We start from the raw sequence: 21,162 nt of genomic DNA, 5'->3' as shown, positions 1-21,162 counted from the left end.
TCAGCTGTCTCCATGACTAACAACAGATTGTAAATTTTTGAAAGTAAGTGATCTTGTGATTTCACCACCAATTGTTCAAAACTCGTTGGTTTATCTGATGTTTCATGGTCTGTTTTTAGTCCATGTACAACTTGATGATATGCCAACCATGTTATTCTAATGTTTCCTTCTCTTAGTTCTTCAAATGATTTAGTCTGGCCATCTTTTTTCATTAAATCTCCGTACGTCAGATAGTCATTGGATTTTTGACTCGCGAAGTCCATGAACTTCCGTTGGAGAAATCAGTTTGGGCGCTCTCGGACTTACCAGTGATTTTAGTGAATTCCATATTTTTATCAAATGAAAAGTTGTGGATTCTCGAGACAAATGTTTAGGTATTGTCTTTAAAGCCTTTGACCATAACCAGTAGTGAAATCTTTTTTGCAATAAAGCCTTTTCCAGCCTGATTTCTCGACTCTCTGGTTGTAGTATCCAATCTGTAACAGCCACAAGTGCGGCAGCATGAGAGTTTAAAAGTAGGTTTGGTAATGAAAGACCTCCTCTCTCTTTGGCCTCTTGTAAGACCGCAAATCTGACTCTAGGCTTTTTCCCTCTCCAAACAAATTTGTTAATGATTCTTTGCCATTTGGTTATCATAGTTTTACTGATGTCAATTGGAAGTGTTTGAAATAGAAAGTTCATTCTCAGTAGGACATTCATTTTGATTGTTGAAATGCAACCTAGCCAAGAAATTTGGAGTCTCCCCCATCTTTCCAATTGTTTTTCAATTTTGGTCCATGTCTCTTTATAGTTCAGATCAAATAGTGAATCATTTCCAGTTGGGATTTTGATTCCTAAATACTTAACACTTTTTTCAGAGTTGAGCGTTGCAAAAAGTCTGAAATCTCCAAATTTTCTTTGTTGGACAGATTGAGGAGAATCATATTTTTTGTTTGTTTTTTGTTTGTTTAATTTATATCCTGAGAAATAACTAAATTGGTCAATTTGATGTTTTATTTCTGTCATAGAGGACTTTGGATCTTGACATATCAACACCACATCAACTGCATAACGTCTGATTTTGTACTCCTGGTATTCAAATTTAAGTCCTTTAATTTTGTCACTTGATCTTATTTTGTTGGCCAAGACTTCCATGGCCTAAAATATTTCATTAACGTATTTCCTTTGGGATATAAAAATATTGGGTTATTTTTTAAGTGCTTTACATTGGACATCAAAGTAGACTATAGAAACCCTCAAAGCTACGAAGCTTCTGGACAGAGCAGAAGCTGCTGGAGGCATTGTTTTAAAAATTATTAGTTTTGCACCAAACATTCAATTTTTGCAGGTGTGCACAAAAGAAAAATAGTTCAACAGTCATAAACAATTTGCTTCCTTTTAATGCAGAGACAAAAAGCACAGGGAAAGTAGAATGTCCATTTCAGTGAAAAGAAGTAAACAAAAAATTATTTGCAGCAATGTTTATTTAACTTCTTGGAGATCTAACTGTTTGTATCCTAATTCTGCAGGAGTGGTGTTTATAACAAAAATTTTAATTTAAAACATTTTATGCTGCCTTTCCACTCTTTCAGGGACCCTAAGGCAGTGAACCGTCCGGATAAATAAATCTTTCTGGGGAAGAAATTCCATCATTTTCATACCATGACTGAGAATGCCTGTTCTTGGTTGCCACCGGTGTAACTCAAGTGGCCACATGAAGCAGGGCCACTGAAAATGAGCATAGCGGTCAGGTAGTTTCATATGGGAGTAGGCAGCCCTTCAAGTATATTGGTCCCAAGCTGTATAAGGCTTTGAAGGTCCATACCAGCAACTTTAATTGGGACCAGCTGCTGACTGGGAACCAGTGTGGATGGAAGAAGACAGGAGTAATACAGTCTCTACAGCCTATTCCAGTCAGTGAAGCCTTCTGTACCAATTATAGCTTCCATGCACTCTTCAAGAACAGCCTCGCATACGGTGCCTTGCAGGAGTGTTATCTAGTTGCCACCAGGGCATGCACCACAGAGGCAAGATCTTTTTTGCCTATGAAAGGCCACAGCTGGTGAGGTGCTCCTGGCCACTGCCCCCATCTGCTTATCCAACACGAGCTCCATGTCCAGCAGCACCCCCAAACTACAAATCTGCTCCTTTAGGGAGGGTGCAGCCCCATCCAAAACAGGAGACACCTCAAGTCTTGTGCCTATCCTTTCTCCTACCAGTAGTGCCTCCATTTTGTTGGGATTAAGTTTCATCTTGTTTGTTATCCATCCCAAAACTGCTTCCAGGCACTGGTTCATGGTCTCTACAGCCTCTCTGTAATTCTATGGAAACACTGCATAGAGCTGTGTATCATCCACATATTGATGACAACCTAGCCCAGATTTCCAGATGACTTCCCCCAGCAGCTTCATGTGGATGCCAAAAAAGCACAGGGGACAAGGTGGAACCTTGCGTGGCACTATAGGCCAGGGTCCAAGCAGCAGGCCCCCAGCGCTACCCTCTGGAACTTACCTTCCAGGTAGGATTGAAACCACTGCAGAAGAGTACGTCCCAGTTCCAACCCTGACAGGCAATCCTGGAGGATAACAAAATGCTCAAAACTGTGACAGATAGTTGTAGGGTTGTAGGGATAGAACGCATAGACCTCTGCTTACACTACAAAAGCAATGCATTGCAGCCCCTACTCAGCAAAGTCCAGGCTACCCAATGTCAGCTGCCCCCATCACAAAAATGTCTCTAAGTGATGTACATGTTCCCCTATGTGTGATTGTCATCCATTCATTTAGACAGGAGGAAGGAATAAATTCAGGGACACCAATGTAGTGTAATTTATGTTTGAAGCCCTATTTTTGAACCATTAGATAAATTACAGATTGAAGCTTTTCTTTGATGCAGAACTTGGATTTTCTGCACACATAATTTTGTTTTTGGAAGACATATAACTCCAGGAACTGCCCATCGCTTTGCTCCTTTCAAACGGTTAGCCACATTTCAACTTTCTTGCAGTTAACTTGTATGGGAAACACAATGAAAAATTAGTTGTCTTGTAAACTCTGAAGCCAATTCAGCAAATGTGTCAAGATCCAGAAAATGTACAGTGGCAGCAGGTCAATAGCTCGCCTACATGTGAATTGGAGCAGGATGCTGAAAACATTTTGAGTTCCATTTATTTGATACAGTGCTGGAGAGATTTTTAAAACTTGAAACCTGGGACACAGTTTTGAGATAGACCAGGCAAATGAATTGACCCCTGTTTACTTTGGCTGGATATTCCCTCAAAATATGAGGGCATGGAGTGACTTAAAAAATGCCGAAGAACTTTGATGTTGCTTGTGGAGGTTCCAATACTCCTAAACATATGAATAAGATAAACATGATTTAGGTGGAAATGCTTGAACAAATGATCCCAACCAGAATTTAGCTATATAAATAGTTTTATTATCTTTAATTAGATTTTTTTTCTGCATTCCCAATTATAGATCTTATGCCAAAAAAGGCTTCAGATTGGATCAGATTCAAAATTCATACACAAAAATAAAGTTTTGTAGGAGTATTTGTTAGCTTTGCTTTTCCAAAGCAAAATAAGACTTTTTTCCAATTAGAAATTCAAATTATCAATCCATAGCATATTTTGACTTTGCATAATGCAGAATACCATCTATAATTCAGAGAGCCAATCTTGTGTGCCACACACTATTTCAGCCGTTTTAGGCCATTTATGCAGGGCTGTTTCCCTCGCAGTCACCCTGCTGACTGCTTTGGGGCTTCCTTTTGATTATGCATCCCTTTCCCGACCATCATGCTGCCCGTACATTTCCACACATTTTGCCTGCATTTTCTGGATGCGGTTATAGCCAGAATCAGGAAAACACGGGCAAAACATGTGGAAATGTGTGGGGAGCACGAGGCGACCTTTGACGGCTGGGAAAGGCATGCATAATCAAAAGGAAGCCCCAAAGCAGTCGGTGGGGGTGACATTGGTGAAAGAAGCTATGACGCACCCCCCTTTCAACCACTTCAGTATCCCACTCAGCCGGGCCGTATATGCTGAGGGAAAAAGCGTTGGCCTGAGTATATTTGTGAGGAGATTATTTTCCTTCTCCTCTAGTCCCACACCAGTATTTACCTCAGTGAGAAATAGGAGACAAAACAGGAAAGTTTATTGAACAGACTTAACTTAGACAAAACAGGGAAGTTTATTGAACAGAACTCAACAGCGATTGGTTTTCAGGAAAAGGCAGAAATTGGAGGGGAAACTCAAGTCAGATTTATATATGCAAGATTACTTCAGAGAAATAGCTTAGATGTTTTCTTCACTCAAGTTCCTTCAGTTCTCAGTTTCAAGCTTACTCAGATTCGGTTTCAAGCTTAGTGCTATCCCTCAGAACTATTATTCAGACGCAGACTCTCAGGGCGAAAACGCACGGTCGCTTTATCCTCCTTTAATCCCTGTTTCAGCCAGGATTCAGCCAGGATCGAATGCATGCGTTTCGCCTAATGTGCGTTCGATCCTGGCTAAAACAGGGATTAAAGGAGAATAAAGCGACCGCGCGTTTTCGCCCTCAGACTCTGTCCCCAGCCTAGCTCTCTCTGACTACCCCACCTCAGTGGCTATAATCCTCCACACCTCCCTGCTACCGGAATAGCTCTACCTCAGAGACTAATTCCCCTTTGTGACTTGAGAATGGGCCCTCTCTAACCCAGTTCTCACTCCTGTCACTCCCACAGGTTGTGTGTGTCAATAGCTTGGGCTTTAACGGAACCCCTCAGGTTCACAGAGTACAATCTCGCTTCTTCTTCGTCCCTTCACCCAGCTCTGAATGCTTTCTGTCCCTCTGAGCTCAGAGTATCAGCTCTCTGGCTCTGCCCACTCTTGGTCTGTCAGCTCTTGCTGCAGATTAACCCCTCATCCGTCACAGAAGCCCTGCATAAATGGCCTTAAATTCCCTTGTGGCTGGCTGGGCCACCCTGCAGGGCCTTGGAAGCCAGTGGGGCACTCCTGAAAGCCCCCTGGAAGTAAACACTGCTGGGCTGGAAGTGGCCACTGTTGGCAGCAGAGGAGTGGGGCCTAACCTGGCCACCAAGACCTTCAAAGGCTGACAATAGTCCAGCGGGGGGGGGGGGTGTTGAGTAGCGCAGCCATGGAGGCTGAGGGAGGCTTGGTTCGCCCAAGGCAAGGGAGGACCAACACAGGAGATCCTGATGCAGCACCAGATAGGCTTGAGGAGGAGATGGTCCAGCAGAAGCCTTAAAGGGCCAGGAAAGGGGAAATCCCATAGCTGACAGAGTGAGAGAGATCAGGCATGGTCTGAGGGGCATACAATGCAAGCAGCTTAGCCAAAGGCCCAGGAGAAGCCACAGGAGCTGGGAGAGCCCCAACCAGGAGTAGAGGCCCAGAGATTGGTACTGGATTGATAATCCAGCTGTTGTGGTTTTCAATATATTTATGGTTAAAAGTATAGATAGACTGGGGGGGGGTGATTTGAGACTCCTTATGGTAGAGGAAAAGTAGGGTATAAAAACCAACTCTTCTTCTCAAGTGCCTCAAGAATTGGAGCACTAATCTATCTATCCAGATATTTTTTGGCTCCTAGCAATAAGTTTCATCTCTGTGTTATCCCTTGTTTTATGGATTCTCTTCCATTTTGGACATGGTTTGTTCTTCCCAGCTGCAGGTAGTTTTGTTGTGGCCCCTGCGCATGCAACCCTTCACTTGATAGCCATCTGGCAGATAATGAGTTTGCTGCTGTGAGCTAAAAGGCTCCCTGATGTTGGCAAAGTGTATTATCTACTCAACAGCTGACGTCCCAAGGAAAACTTTATATGCTGAACTCATAACAGAATCTATCTTCTCCTTTCATGACGATCATGCATTTAACCTGACAGGTGGAATCACTTGTGCTAAGGATCATATGCCTGGGGGAGGGGGGGGGAAGGGACACTTAGTGTATTTAACTAAAGCATCCAGATAAGCCTGAAGTCTCTACATTTAGCTGTTTGGCACTAATAAGGAAGGATGTTGCTGAAGGTCTGTACGTACACATGACACTTCATAAACATTATAAGTGGAAACAACTGGTGAAAATTCCTTTGTTTTCTGTAAGCAGTCTGTATTATCCAGCATAGTCAATAGTACTTTGGACTCCTGCAGAGGATAATGTCCTGTTTAGGGAGAGAAACAAAAGTGTACAGATGTCATCTTGTTCACTCACTGTGTGTGTATTCTGAAGCAGGAATGTTAGAAAGCAATTTCAAGTCACATTTCCAACTTGCAGATACAGTACAGCTCTCAGAATGCCAGCCAAACAGCTGTGCAAGTCTAAACCCAGCCAAACTCATTGTCTTGACAGACATGTCTCGATTCTTTTTTTCTTCTTCTTCAAAACTAGTTTTGCACAAAAGAGCATTTTTGGTGGATCTAATGAAGACTATCCTAAGCCCAAAAAAACTCAGAGTGGATAACCTGTAACCCCCCTTTTGCATGGAAGATCTGGCCTTCAATTCCACAGTCTTGTAGATTGCCAGTCACTGAGAAACCACCAGCCAAACTGTATCACAGGCTTTGACCTATGGGGCTTATAGGTCATACAGAATTGTATGCATTTGTAGGATTTTCATATTTTGGAATCATTGAGTTCTTATTGAAATCCTTTGTAAGCTTCATTAAAATCCATTCAAAGGCTTCTCTCTCTCCCTAGTAAAAGCTGGATGGCAGAAAGTGCTTTCTCTATAGCAAACGCTTTCATTCCATGAAGAGGCCAGTCTCTCTGTAGCCTTGGTGAAGCCCTAACAGTAGAAAGGTCTTTCGGTGCTCACAGTGGAAAAGCCAGTGTAGAGACTTTGAAGATGAGCCAAGTTTAAGTCAAAATTAAGGAGTGCCTGCCTAGCTGACTTCCAGCTGGAAGTCTAAAGCACATCTTATTGACAGCACAGTGGAAGGTGTCTGAAGGTTTCTGAAGAGTGCTTCACTGGGAATATTAGAATGATATTAGATTTATAAACTATAGGGATTGAATATTAATGCTATACTATATTTGTTTTACCCACAGTTCTTATGATATGAAGAAACCTCCTACCGGTGCTAAAAATCCGTGCAACCCTCATAGACATATCTCGGAAAAAATAAAAAGGGGTGTTCCTGGCATTGGAATGCCCAGGAATACTTCCCGAAACACCGTTACGCCCCGGGAACGCCTTACGGAGCACCGGCGGGGCCTTTGCTGGCGTTCAGACACAGCCGGAAGGCCCCGGCGGCATCCTGGAGTGGCGCTGCCATGGCAGCGGCTGGCAACCGGCGGCCGTGCCTTCCCACTGGTGTCCGGGCTACTAACACTGGCATAAGTTGCCTGGACACCAGCGCGGGAGGGGGGGCTGGATGCCAACGCAGGCCCTTCCCAGCCTCCTAAAGGGCTTTCGCCCTGGACACCGGCGCAGCTCAGGAATGGGCTGTCGGAGATTTCTCTAGTCTTTGCATATACTAGAGATTCTCAGAGATCTCCAAAACATGGAGAGTCTCTCATATCTCTCTAGTCCTTATGGACTGGAGGGTTTTACAAAAGACATGAATGGATAAAGTATATCTACTTACTTATATGCTATTTTAGATATTTTGAATTAAGATTCTTTTAACTAAATCAGATCTTATTTACTGAACAAGATACTTTTAACTAAATCAGATTTCTGTAACTGTTTCATTTTCTAAATGAAATATTTTTACTGCTTTAAGGTTTGAAACTCTAATATAGAAACTTTTTAAAATTAAATTTTATTAACATTGCAGACTAAATCAATTTCCATCAATCCAGGAACAACTGAAAAAAGCATAATAAAAGTAATACATTTTTAAAGGGGAGACATCACAAGGTGGATCCAGCACCTTGGCACAAGGCAACATAAGTTTCCCCAAGGACGCAGCCACCACTGCAACAAACTGTCACCTACATAGACAAAGGGGACAGGAACTCTACACAAAAGTAAAACCTATGATTTGTTTATAGCTTGAAATGTCAAGTTCTCTTCCGGTCAGTGGTGGTGGTTCTTGGCTGCATAGATTATTAGTCTCAAATAAATGGCCATTATTGCAAATATTGTGCTAGTAAACCATTTACAAAAATGTATGTGTCTACATACATGCATAAATACATATTTATGCCCTGTCTTTCTCAAAAATTCATGGCTGTTGACAAATGAGATATGACAAATGAGATATACAAAAAAATCACCAGAAACAGACATCAACATCAAGTAAATACCACCAACCAATAATAAATTCATTTCAGTTAAATCTCCAGGCAGCCCTCAGCTAGATGTCAAAGCTGCCTCATCACAATCTCTCTAAGAGAGTGTGGCCTGGTGCACTTTCCTAAATATGTCCACTGAAAAGTGACCTCAAAACCTCTGGTAGACCATTCAAAAGAAGAGGGGTCATAACTGAAAAGGATCAAACAGCAAATGGAGAAGTGAACAACTTTATAATAGAGATTGCTTGTAACATGAAACATGGCTAAGACTTTTTTGATGTCTGATGTTTTGTAACATTTTAAAGACTTTGTATGCATCTACATACATACATACTTCATATGATAAAGACTTTACATACATACACACACATATATTTTGTTTGAAGCGCTACAATAAAAAGACTTACATGAGTAAGTAAACTAAGTTGTGTCTTGCTTATTAGGTAATTAACTGAATAAGATAACATATTTCACAGGAAGGGATCAATTCTAACAGCCCATTCCTGAGCCACGCCGGCGGCCCGCACCAAAGTCTTCAGGAGGCCGGTGAAGGCCCATGCCGGCACAAGGGCCCACAGCGCCAGCATCAGGAAGGTGCACACCGGCGTTTGTGGCCCCAGCACCGGTGTGCAGGTCTGGACGCTGGTCTCTGGCTGCTGGCACGGCAGCGGCAGGCCCAAATGCCGGCGGAGCCTGCCACCAGTGCCGGACACCAGCAAAGGCTGCAGCGGTAACCTGGGAGGCGTTCCTGGGGCATAACGGTGTTCCTGAGGGGTAACAGTGTCCCGGGAGGTGTTCCCGGGGCATTACAGTGCCAGCCAGGGGGTGGGGCTACCGTTAGGCGGCCTCCTGATCCGTTTTGGCTCAGGAACGCCCCCTTTCCCCCTCTGAGATAAGCCACCTTTTAGGTGGCGTTTCTCCTTTGCAACCGTCATGCAACCCTCATGGGGTGTCTCCCCTGCAACCCTCTTGTGTAACCCTCATAGGGGTTTTTTTTGCCTGAAAAGCCTGAAAATTGCCAAAACTGTTAATTTCAGGTTTATTTTCAGTTCAGGTTTATCAATATGCACAACCTTATTTGCTATCTTTTCTCCTGTTGGCCTTCTTTGTGGAAAGGCTAGCAAAATATGCATGCCAGTGACATCACATATGGTTAGCCAGTATCAGTGCATGGTGGGTTTTCTTCAACCTTTAGTAAAGTCAAGCATAGCAAAACTAATAATTACAGAGAATTTTTGCATCTTGGCGCATCAGACAAGCACTATTGTGGTTGCCCTTGTGGGGAGGAGAAATCCATCAGGAGACAATTATGAAAAGTTTTTATGAGTGAGTTGAAATGAACCAAGTTGTTGAAAAGCAATTTAGATCCCCAGCAAGATGAATCCTTCTCCTGTTTTGAGCATAAGTGATCAATCAAACAAAGCTGTATTTGTTCACTTCTATGAATCCCGTCTTTTTCAATGGTGTTTTTTGAAACACAGTGCCTGAAACATTCATGCTGTAGAGCATTAGTCAAAGGGTTAATTGCTTCTCTCTGATGTTGAATGTTGTGGAACTTCCAGGTTTTCTTTTGTGATCTTCTCCTGGCAAAGCTAGGCATTTTGCTAACCTTTTAGATAACCAAAATACTATAAATTCCCCAGCTGTCAAAACACCACCAGAAGGCCTGTACAATTCACTATTTCCTCACAGGCTCTAGGGGTTCTCTCAGGTGTTAGGTAATAATTTGTTATCTCTGAACTGTTCTCAACTCAAATTGCCATGCCTGAAATGTAGGCCTATGCACTACAGCACTGCTCAGATGAAAACTGAAATAAATAAAATCATTCATCAGTACTGCAGGCCTTTTTTTAAAGCATCTCATTAGCTAGACCTGACATACTTCAAATAGAACCAGGAGAACAAATTGGAAGATGGCAAACCTGGAAATGTAAGATTTTTCAGCTGGAAAGGAAACAAATAGAGAAGAAATTTGATGAAGAAGCACTTCTAAAACATGGGAAGATTTTTGTGCACCATGAAGCTTTAAACAGATAATGAAGAATGTTGATGAACTTGAAAGAGCTTGCCACCAAGAACATTTTTAATATGTAGGTTCAGAATCTAAAAGCAGAATTAGAAGATGAGTGAATGTTAATCCTACCAGATTTTGAGTGCTCCAAACTAGATCTAGAGATACATAAATGTTAACAATTTAATTATATGAGGATGTGTTAAGTGACACCTAGTAGCTTCCAACTACTGTGTTTTCCCGAAAATAAGACATACCCATAAAATAAGTCGTAGCAGCATTTCAAAGCATTTGCGCAATATAAGCCATACCCCGAAAATAAGACATGGTCCCGACGGGACAGTGTGAAGCCCAGCTGAGCAGAGGCGGTCTCCCGCGGCCGCTTCAAAGGCCTGGCAACCAGCGTTCCCGGGGCTGGGGCGGGGAAGACCGGGAGGAGCCCAGCTGAGCAGAGGCGGTCTCCCGCGGCCGCTTCAAAGGCCCACGAAGACCGGGAGGAGCCCAGCTGAGCAGATGCAGTCTCCCGCGACCGCTTCAAAGGCCCTGCAACCAGCGCGCCCGGGGCTGGGGTGGGGAAGACAGGACCCACGTGTCTGGAAGGAGGGGGAGAAGGCTGCTGCAAGGCTTTCCCACCCTTATATGGACTCTGGGGGTGGGACCGGAAGGGGGTGGTAAGGGGAGAATGGGAGCCAAGAGGGAGGACAGTTCCGATTCCCCCTCAGAATGTCTGAGGCCCTCTCTCCCAACGACTACCCCGGGACAGGGCGGAGCACGAGCCCAGGTGGGGCCGCTTACAAGCTCTCTCCCCCAGCACCAACCAGCAACAGTCTGTGGTCTCTCTCATCCCACACAAACACCAGGGGATAGGGGAAAAGCTTCAGCAAGCAGTCTGCTAGAGCCCAGAGAGATCATCCCAGCTCCACTGTGCAGATTGGACCCAGTTCTCACTGGATCCCTGATAAATAAGCCAGCCCTTACACATCAGCTTTGCTGGCCTACGGTATCTCTGCTTTTCCTGAATAAATGTAGATTGTTGTACCATACTTAATAAAAATAAGACATCCCCTGAAAATAAACCATAGTGTGTCTTCTTGAGGAAAAATAAATATAAGACAGTGTCTTATTTTCGGGGAAACACAGTAATAGTGACCTTCTGAATCAATGTCCTCCAAAACATCCTATCACTCACAGCCTTGCTCAGGTCTTGCAAACTGAGGGCTGTGGCTTTCTTTATAGAGTCAATCCATCTCATGTTGGGTCTTCCTCTTTTCCTGCTGCCTTCAGCTTTTCCTAGCATGATTGTCTTTTCTAGTGACTCTGGTCTTCTCATAATGTGACCAAAGTACAATAGCCACAGTTTAGTCATTTTAGCTTCTAGGGATATTTCAGGCTTGATTTGATCTAGAACCCACTTTTTTTTTTTGTGATGGTCCACGGTATCTGTAACACTTCCTTCCAACACCACATTTCAAAGGAATCTACATTCTTCCTGTCAGCTTGCTTCATCGTCCAGCGTTCACATCCATACATAGGGAATATTATGGCATGAATTAATTTGATCTTGGTTGCTAATGACATATCCTTACACTTAAGAATCTTTTCTAGTTCATGGCTGCCCTTCCTAATCTCAACCTCCTTCTGATTTCATGGGTGGAGTCTCCCTTTTGGTTAATGATGTAGCCAAGGAATAGAAAGTATTGAACAATTTCCTCATTGTCAACCTTAAAGTTGAGTTTATAACTCCTGTAGTTATTACTTTTGTCTTCTTGATATTCACCTTTCTCTTTAAACTTTCAGCAGTAGTCATTTCAAGTCTTCACTACTTTCTGCCAGTAATGTAGTATCACTGGCATATCTTAAATAGTTAATGTTACTCCCCCCCAATTTTCATTCCACCTTCATCTAAATCTAATTCAGTTTTCTTTATATGTTCTGCATACAGATTGAAGAGAGAGGGAGTTAAAATAAATCCTTGTCTAACACCTTTGCCAATTGGAAACCATTTTGTTTCTCCATATTCTGTTCTAAGAGTAGCCTTTTGTCCAGAGTACAGGTTGAGCATCAAAACAGATCCTTATCTTACCTACCATAATCCTAGGCCACATTTTTAATTAAACTAGTGGTCTCAAGTATGACTCAGTATGTAGGAGTGTGGCCCCAATGTTTATGTCGTCATTGGTCTTTACAAGGTTATTATAGTGGATACTAACTTGAACACAATCATATGCATCCTTGAGAACACTGTGCTAGAAGTTTGCAACATGTGTTTAAATCAGTAGATCAATATGTAACTGTAATTGTGACTGGGGGGAGGTTATCTCTCTTTTTTAAATTTAATTTTATTAAGAGAAAATGAGAATATAACAACAAAAGAAAATGGAAATATAACATTACTATTGTATTGTATTACTCATAATACAAATTCTTGAAAAGAAACTAAAACCATGCTGCTAATATAACTAAAATATCCATAACAGTGAACCAAGCAATACTCTATTTATCTAAAATCTGCATGATTATTACATCACTCCCTCTCTGCGATTAACACATTGGAGTGTTTTTCCATCTTTGAAATTGTTACATTCCAGCGAGCATTCAGTTCTTCTGTGTTTTTGTCATTATTATAATATGTCAGATTAATTAAAGCGTAGGTTTCTTTAACCCAATCAAGCCAATTATTTAAATCAGGGAATTTATTGCTTTTCCAATATCTCACAAGATTTGTTCATAACTGTTAGTATATGGAAAAACATAACTCGAATAACCTTTGGTTTATCTGGTAAATAATTCAATAAAATTGTTTCTGGTCTTGCTGGAATAACAAGTTCAAGGCCGCTGGATATGATTTCAATCACTTTCAGCCAATATATTGGGGCTCTACTGCAGCTCCACCACATGTGTAGAAAATCTGCACCAGCTGAATCCTAATACAAACATTTACTAGAATTTTGATCCAAGTTACACATCTTTTTAACTCTGCTTGGGGAAAGATGCCACATATGTGTCATCTTAAATAATTTTTCTCTGAATGCAAGACTTATTGTAAAATTTAGATCTTTTGTGAGTATAAAGTTCCATTTTTTCCATTTAACTCATAACCTAATTTTTTATTCCATTTCTCTTGAAAAGGGGGATAACTTGTCCTATTCTTCTGTACTAATATTCCATATACCTTTCTTACAGAAATTGTGTCTGATTTTAATAATTGTTCATATTCATTAAGAGTTCTGGGTATCAACTTGCTCTTCTTAATTAATTGTACTAAATACTTTTTTATTTGAAGATACTTTAAGGGGGGCAATACTTTTTTTACTTCCTTTGGGATCTCTGTGTAAGAGATGATTTGTAAGTTTTTAAACCAATGTAAATACTTATCAAACTCTTTTAAATTATATGTAATCCATAAATGTTTGCCAATATTATCAGCTGTCATATCTGCCGTTATTGACACTAATAATAATTTCCCTACTATTGATCTATGCTTAATCTGATCCCATGTTCCAGTTAAGGTATTTATAACCCCATTATCACAATCATAATAATTTCCTTTAATTGCCCTTTGGAGGTATTTTGTTGTTGTTGTTTTCTATCTCTGTCTTTGGTATGCCAATAAAGGTTAATGAAATGAAATAATTTCCTTTATATTTTTTATTGATCCACATCCATTTTCCAATCGGGAAATTTATAAAACTTGTTCCAGAGATACTAATGAAATATTATCTTCTGGAGCCAACCAATTTTTTAAACTTTCTATTTTATTGGCTAAATGATATTAATAAAAATTTGGGTATCCCATTCCTCTATTCTCTTTATAATCATACAAGCTATCCCTTTATACTCGTGCTTTTTTGTTTTGCCTAATAAACCTGTTACAGATTTGTTGCCATTCCATAATAATTTTCTTTGGAATTTCAATAAACAGATTTTTAAACAAAAAATGTAACTTAGGTAAAATTTTCATTTTGATTCTTCCAAAGAGGGATATCTTTAATTTTGACAAGTTTTGAACTTGGTTTTTCATCTCACATGTAACTGGGTAACACTTTAATTTTAGATTTTTCTTTGGGTCTGCATTAAACGATATATCTAAATATTTAACTTGGTCCTTATTTTCATCTCTTCAAAACATTTTATGGTAATCTCCTTGTTCTCTGCAACTTCTGAATAAAATGCTATAACCTCTGTTTTCCCTTTGTTTAATTTGTAACTTTAAATTGCCTTAGTCTTTTATTTCCTCTAAAAGTACCTTATTTGAGTTCTCTATATCTGTTAATATAATTACTATATCATCCGCATATAAACTAATTTTGTATTTCGATCCATTAATACTAACTCCTTTTATAAATCTATTATTTTTATACTAATTACTGAAGGTTCTAATGACATGGCAAATAATAAGGGAGATAAGGGACATCCTCACTGAATCCCTTTAGAAATATTGAAGAGGGCTGATAATTCTCCATTAAACTTTATTTTTGCAAAACAATTGATATAAATTAACTCCACCCACTTCTGGAAATTACAGCCGAATCCAAAAGAGTTAATAGTATCCTTCAAGAATCCATGTTCTACTCTATCGAATGCTTTTTCTGCATCAGGGAACAACAGAGCTTATTTTATATATTTTTTATAACTTCAATTAAATTACTTACTTTCCTGAAATTGGTTGATAAATTGATAAATTGATAAATTGGTTGATAAAATAGCCTTTGAGGGATAAATCAATTTTGATTAGTTGAAACATATTTCCCAATTATCAGTTTCAGTCTATTGGAGAGGATTGTGGTAAGTATTTTGTAATCAGTATTTAATAAACTGATTGGTCTATAAGAAGCCGGAAGGGTGGAATCCTGGTCTGGTTTCAATATCCTTGATTGTGTTCAATAATGGATTTTTGATTAGATGAAAAAAGACTTTATAAAATTCTGAAATAAAGCCATCCGGGCCCAGAGCTTTATTTGGCTTTAATTTGTTAACCACTGATTCCAATTCCTGCAAAGTTATCTCTTTATCCATTATTTCTCTATCTTCCTTTGATAACTCAGGGATCTTAATTTCCGTTAAATACTTTTAAATTTTATTTTTATTCAGCTGATCAGTGGTATATAAAATCTGATATCAGAATCAGATTTATTGGCACAGCATATGCCAGTAAAACATTTGTATATAAAGGCTGATAATATTGATGAAATGTTTGTAATATCTTTTTATTGTCATTTTAATATCTTTTTTATTGTCATAACTAAACCTACCATCTCCTAAATCTATTTTTGTTATATTTTGTCTAGTTTTGATTTTCTTTATTCATTAATAATTTCCCAGCTTTATCTCCATTTTCAAAATATTTTTGTTTTGTAAACAACATTTGTTTATGGATAGATGTAATATCCATTTGGGCTAATTTCAGTTTTTCTTTTTAAATTTCCATCATTATTTCCTTATCTTATTGTTTTATTGTGCTGCTCCTCTAACCATCTTATTCTCTGTAAGCAATCTATATTCCTGACTCACTTCAAGTAGGCTGATTCACTTATCGCCAGACCCCTAAAATATGCTTTAGTGGCCTCCCAGATACTTAAATCAGAGCTTTTGGGTTTTTTATTTATTTCAAAATAGATTTGGAGATCCTTTTCTAATTTTCCTTTTATTTTATTTTAAGTAAATTGGGGCATGATCAGCGTAAACCATATTACCTATAGTTGCTTCCTTAACCCTATACATGATTGAGTTAGAAATCAAGAAATAATCTATCCTTGAATAAGACTCATGAGAATTTTAAAAAAGTATAGTTCTTCTCCATATGGTTATGTTCTTTCCACAGATCAATGAGATGAAATAAATCAATACTGTCACACATCAATTTACATAAGGTGGTTTGCCTTTTAGTGTTCTTACAACTTTCTTTAGATTTTTTATCTTCTTCTAAATTCATTACAGCATTAAAGTCCTCTCCTAACACTGAGTCACCCTCTACAAAGTCTATCAATTGCTTATGTAAATCATTATAAAATTGCTGCTGTTGATGGTTAGGAGCATAGATATTACCTAAAGTTATATTTTTCCCCAAACAGTTCACCCTTGATGACAGAAATCTACCATCCTTATCTTTTAAAATCTGTTATACAATAAAAAATGGAGTTTTAATATAAAGGGCTACACCTTTGCTTTTCTGTGTAGAAGAAGCTGTATATAATTTGCCTAGCTTTGAATTATCTATCAACAATTCTTGATTTCTTTTTAAGTGTGTCTCTTGTAGAAAAATAAGAACTGCTTTTTCTTTGACTAGCTGATAAAAGAGTTTTTCAGTTTGCATGGTTCATTTAAGCCATTTACTGATAATAACTTTAGCAAGCCTTTAGTTAGGAACCTATTTGTTAAGACCTTGTTCACAATCTTGGATTTGAAAGATAGTGTTATCTATAGTGTTCTATAGTGTTATCAATGTCCCAGCATCACATGAATTAGTTTTTACAGATTTAATTAATATTTCTGGTTCCAAAGGGCTAACTCCATGGTTTGCTGCCCTTAGTTCCCCACATCTTTATGACCTGATTGTTGCATCCTAACTTCTGTGACCTCTTTGTCAATCTTTGAGGAGTTAAATATTATAGTTAATTCTTCATGCATCCTCTTCAGTCTATTCAGTACCTTTCTTTGTTCCATTTTAGGTAAAATCCCAAACTATTCTGACATGTTCTCTTCCCATGGGGCTAGTGGTGCTAAATTCAGCTCATTTGGACTTTCTTGTGTTATAGGAGAAGATGATGTGGCATTTGTAGTTTGACCTATTTGATTCAGTCTTCCAATTTTTAGATCCATCCTTCTCCTCGATACGAATACTTTGCTTCAGATTAGAGTATATGTCTTTGAACACTCTTTGGATCCATATCATATAATTGTTCATCATATTTTTATTCCTGTTAATAAGATCCGGTATCTTCCTTGTTTTAAACTGTGGTATCAATCTTAGTTTATTATAGTATCTTGGTAGATATTGTACATAATTTAAATCAATATCAAATGTTGGAATATTCAAAATACTTAAATGGTCTACTTTTATATTCTTATAGCTCCAGTTGGGCATATAACCCCTTAATAAGGAAATTGTCAAAGCAATTTGATTTCATAGAAGCACTCTAGAGGTTTGACTACCCCGTTTAATCTTTTTCATTTTTTGGGGGTGCTTACATTGGAGTTGTTCTTCACTGTCTTGTTCATTGTCTCAAACTTTCTCCTTTTGGTATCTTCACTGAATGATTTAATTTGGTTTTCCATGGATTCCAAAATCTTGAAAATATGCTGTGTTGTTTCACTAATAAGAAATCACTGATCTGCTAGAAGGTAAAGGGTTTGTTCCTTTTGTAATTCTTTCTCTAATATTTGAGCAGAGAGGCCTTTTGTTGTATCCCAATTCCTTCCCAATCTGTTTGGATACTTTTGTCCAATAGCCTTTGATGAGGTTTTGAGACTGTAGATTTGCTTATATCTCTTATAGCATTGATTTGGGCACCAGAAGGGTCAGGGGAATCTGAATTCAAAACATCAAATCTATTACTGATTCTCTTAGTATCAGTCAATTTCTGACTGTCTGAAGTGCTTGTTGAAGTCTGATTATTAATCCAGCCTTCTAAAGTTACCTTAGAGTTCTTTTTCGCCTGTTTCTGTGGTGGTGGGAGGTGATATTAGATTTTTGTTGAGAACGTAATCTCTCCACCCCCCACAATTCTCATTTCATATGCTCAGGTGTGCTGTTATCTATAATAAATCACTGCACTGTGACAAGCATTAAAACACACAAACTCTTATCTATGAACATAATGGTAGCACATTGCAAATGATGGTTAAATCTATATCATAATTCATTCTGCAGTCTATTAATAGATTCATCATAAGGTTGCTAAAATAACTTGAGTAAGCCATAAGGGATCTTAGCTCAGTCACAGTATACATGAATTGTAAGAAAAGGTCCCATGTTCGGTCCCTGGCATCTCCAATTTAAAAGTATCTCAAACAGCAGGGATGGAAAAGATCGCTGCCTGAGACTTTGGAATGAATGGAAGCTACTCTTTTTGGGTGAATGGAGCAGTTCCCCACCAACTCAGTCTAACTTCACCCCCCTCCAGCCTGCCTCCTTACCAGACAGTCTAAGCCTGGGGTCTTCAACCTTTTTGAGCCAATCAAATGTCCAATAGTCAGTAAGAAGGCTTGCTAGGCAAAAGCCCTACCTGGCTTCACCCACTTCTTAAAAACATTTAGTGGACACCAGAAAAGGTATTGTTCGATGCCATGGCACCTACCAGCACCACGTTGAGCATCCTGGATGTAAGCAGTGGCAGCTTGCCAACTATGTGGTTAGTCAATCAGTCTCTGTCTTGTTGTTATCTAACTTAGCACTACAGGCATATGAGTGTCTACCTACAAAGAAAGAGGTACAGCGCTTCCCCCTCACTTTAAACCAGACCAATCTGCTCCAATGTACTTGCTCATTGGGTAGGAATAGCTCTCCCTATGGCACCCTCTGAGATTCTGATTGGTCAGTGGGTGCAAAAAAGTCCTTTGATCAGAGCTTTCAGTCTTAGAATGAGATTGGGGGAATTCCAGGATTTCAACTGGAAGTGATGGCAATATGTTGTATGGCATAATTTGCATCCCCCCCATTTCTCCCTGCTACACCATTGAGGAAGCTCAGGGGGCACGGACTGTGGGCAGAGGTTTGCCTGCAAAAACTGGGCAACTGGTAAGACTAGTTCTTGAGCTAGGGTTTTACTGATTTATGGATCACCTTGAGTGCTCCTATTCTTCTTCATTTCATTAAACCTTACACTTCTGATTAGCACAAGGTAGGTTTTAGGAGGGGGCAGGATTTCTCTCCTACCTTGGGTTTGCCTACTGTTGTTGCAAGTACAGCAGCAGAATGAGATGTTATATTGAGTTGGCACCTGCATACAGATTGGTGTTCCCCTTTTGAACAACTTGGCAAATGTTTCTAGAACATGTTCTACATGCAGTTGTCTACTTCTGCAGTGATGCAAAGGAGGAGGGTGGGGACAAAGCCAGAATTGATTGGCTCTGCCTTACCATTGATCTCCTCAGCCACCATTGCTTGAAGAGCTGCCTTTAACCTCTTTATTGGCACTTTAAATCCACTTTAGTTGGGGGGGGTTAGCTGCGAAGAAAGAGAGGTGGGTAACCAGGATCTGTAACCTATGTATACCAGGATGGATCCTGGGAAAACTCTTAAATAATCAGGCAGTTGTACAATTCAAAAGCATTTTATTAAAGAATAAAATATAAGAGAATATACCTTTCAAGCAATGGACACGTGAATCATACAAGAGCTAAGAAAGGGAAAGGATGGAAAGTTGGAATAGTTCAGGGATGGGCAATATTTACCAGTCCAGAAAAGACATCCAGAAAAAGCAACATTGAGGAGGGAAATGGCCAGCAAAGAAAAGGAGCCCACACAGGGACTTCCGGTACAGTGCTGGTTGAAGTAAGATGTCTCTCAGGATCTCCCTCCCTGAGAGACCCCAAGAAACGTTCAAATAGGGTTCCCAGCTCTAATTAGGGAACTGGGGAGCAGGATTTCCTCTGCAGCCATGAAGGGTGGTTTGACTCCCATACCCTCTGAGAATGCTTATAAGCCTCCCGGAGATATGGACGTTGTCCCACGGGCATTTGAGAGGATTAACATCACCATGAACGGCTTCTTGGCCTGGGGCTTCAACCTCCTTTATCTATCAACACTTAAGGAACAACTTTATTGCAATGAAACCCTCAACATCCAAAACCTGAGTAAGTCACAAGAACTCTTTTGGTTTTACCTTGATTCCGATTATTTGAAAGATTGATATAATCATCACTGCAATCCGCACTTCTCCGCCCAGAATACAAGTGACTTTGAAGTTTTAAAAAGACTATAGTTAAACGGCAGGAGCCTTATCTATCTGATCTTTACTTAGACAAAACAAACGGGACGTTTGAAAGATACTCTAGCTACCAATTAGAAGCCGAGGTGTTAAAAGGGGTGGGAGTGAACGGGATAAATTCCTTTGGAGCTGACGTCTTTCCGATCTAAGACGATCTTCCTGCCACGTTTCTACTTGAAAGATTTGTCTTGAGAAACAGAAGACAGCAAGGAAATATTCTCACTGCTCTACCAAGCATAACCATCGAGATTAAGGGGAAAGACTGTCACAGGAATTCATAGGATCAGACTTGCGCCTCCCTTGTGCATCAATTAAAGCATTCCTACTACTTGGAATCTATCGAGAGGAGACGAAGGAAGGTCCGCGAAAACAACATCATTATCCTCACTCCCCTTTTACAGCCAAGCTAGAGTGCCGTAAAACTTGATGACTCTTTAAAACCACACTAATTGTTTTACAACGAAGAAAAGAATCTGCAGTCATTTAACCCCGGGGAAACCATACAACTGATGAATTGAAAATTGTCACAGGTCTTGGCTCCTGCCAGCACACTTACAACACACCTTTGATACTGGTGATTATTTGGAATTAATCTCAGAAATAAATATGGAGAAGGTCGACAAGGATATACAGGAAATGCTAGTAAAACACAGTGGTATCTTTAACAAAAAATATGAGAAAGTATCTCAGCAACTGGCTCAGTTAACCAGCATATTGACTAGCTTGACTCAAACCACTAATCAGTCCAGTCAGAAATTGGACATCTTGACTAGTGATATTAAAAATATGAAATCTCAACTTTCTACAATAAAAACCGATATGGGAAAAATGGACATATCAATTAAAAAGGCAGCTGAAGAACAGAAAGATATAAAAAAATAAACAGATAATTCAAGATAAACAAATCCAAGTTATCCACTCCCAACAGGAAATTGTTACAGACCACCTGGCTATGATGGAGATGAAACAAAGACAATCAAATGTTCGCCTTCATAATTTTCCA

This window comes from Euleptes europaea, chromosome 5 (assembly GCF_029931775.1).
Source record: "Euleptes europaea isolate rEulEur1 chromosome 5, rEulEur1.hap1, whole genome shotgun sequence".
Taxonomy (NCBI): Eukaryota; Metazoa; Chordata; class Lepidosauria; order Squamata; family Sphaerodactylidae; genus Euleptes; species Euleptes europaea.
This window is presented reverse-complemented; position numbering follows the sequence as displayed.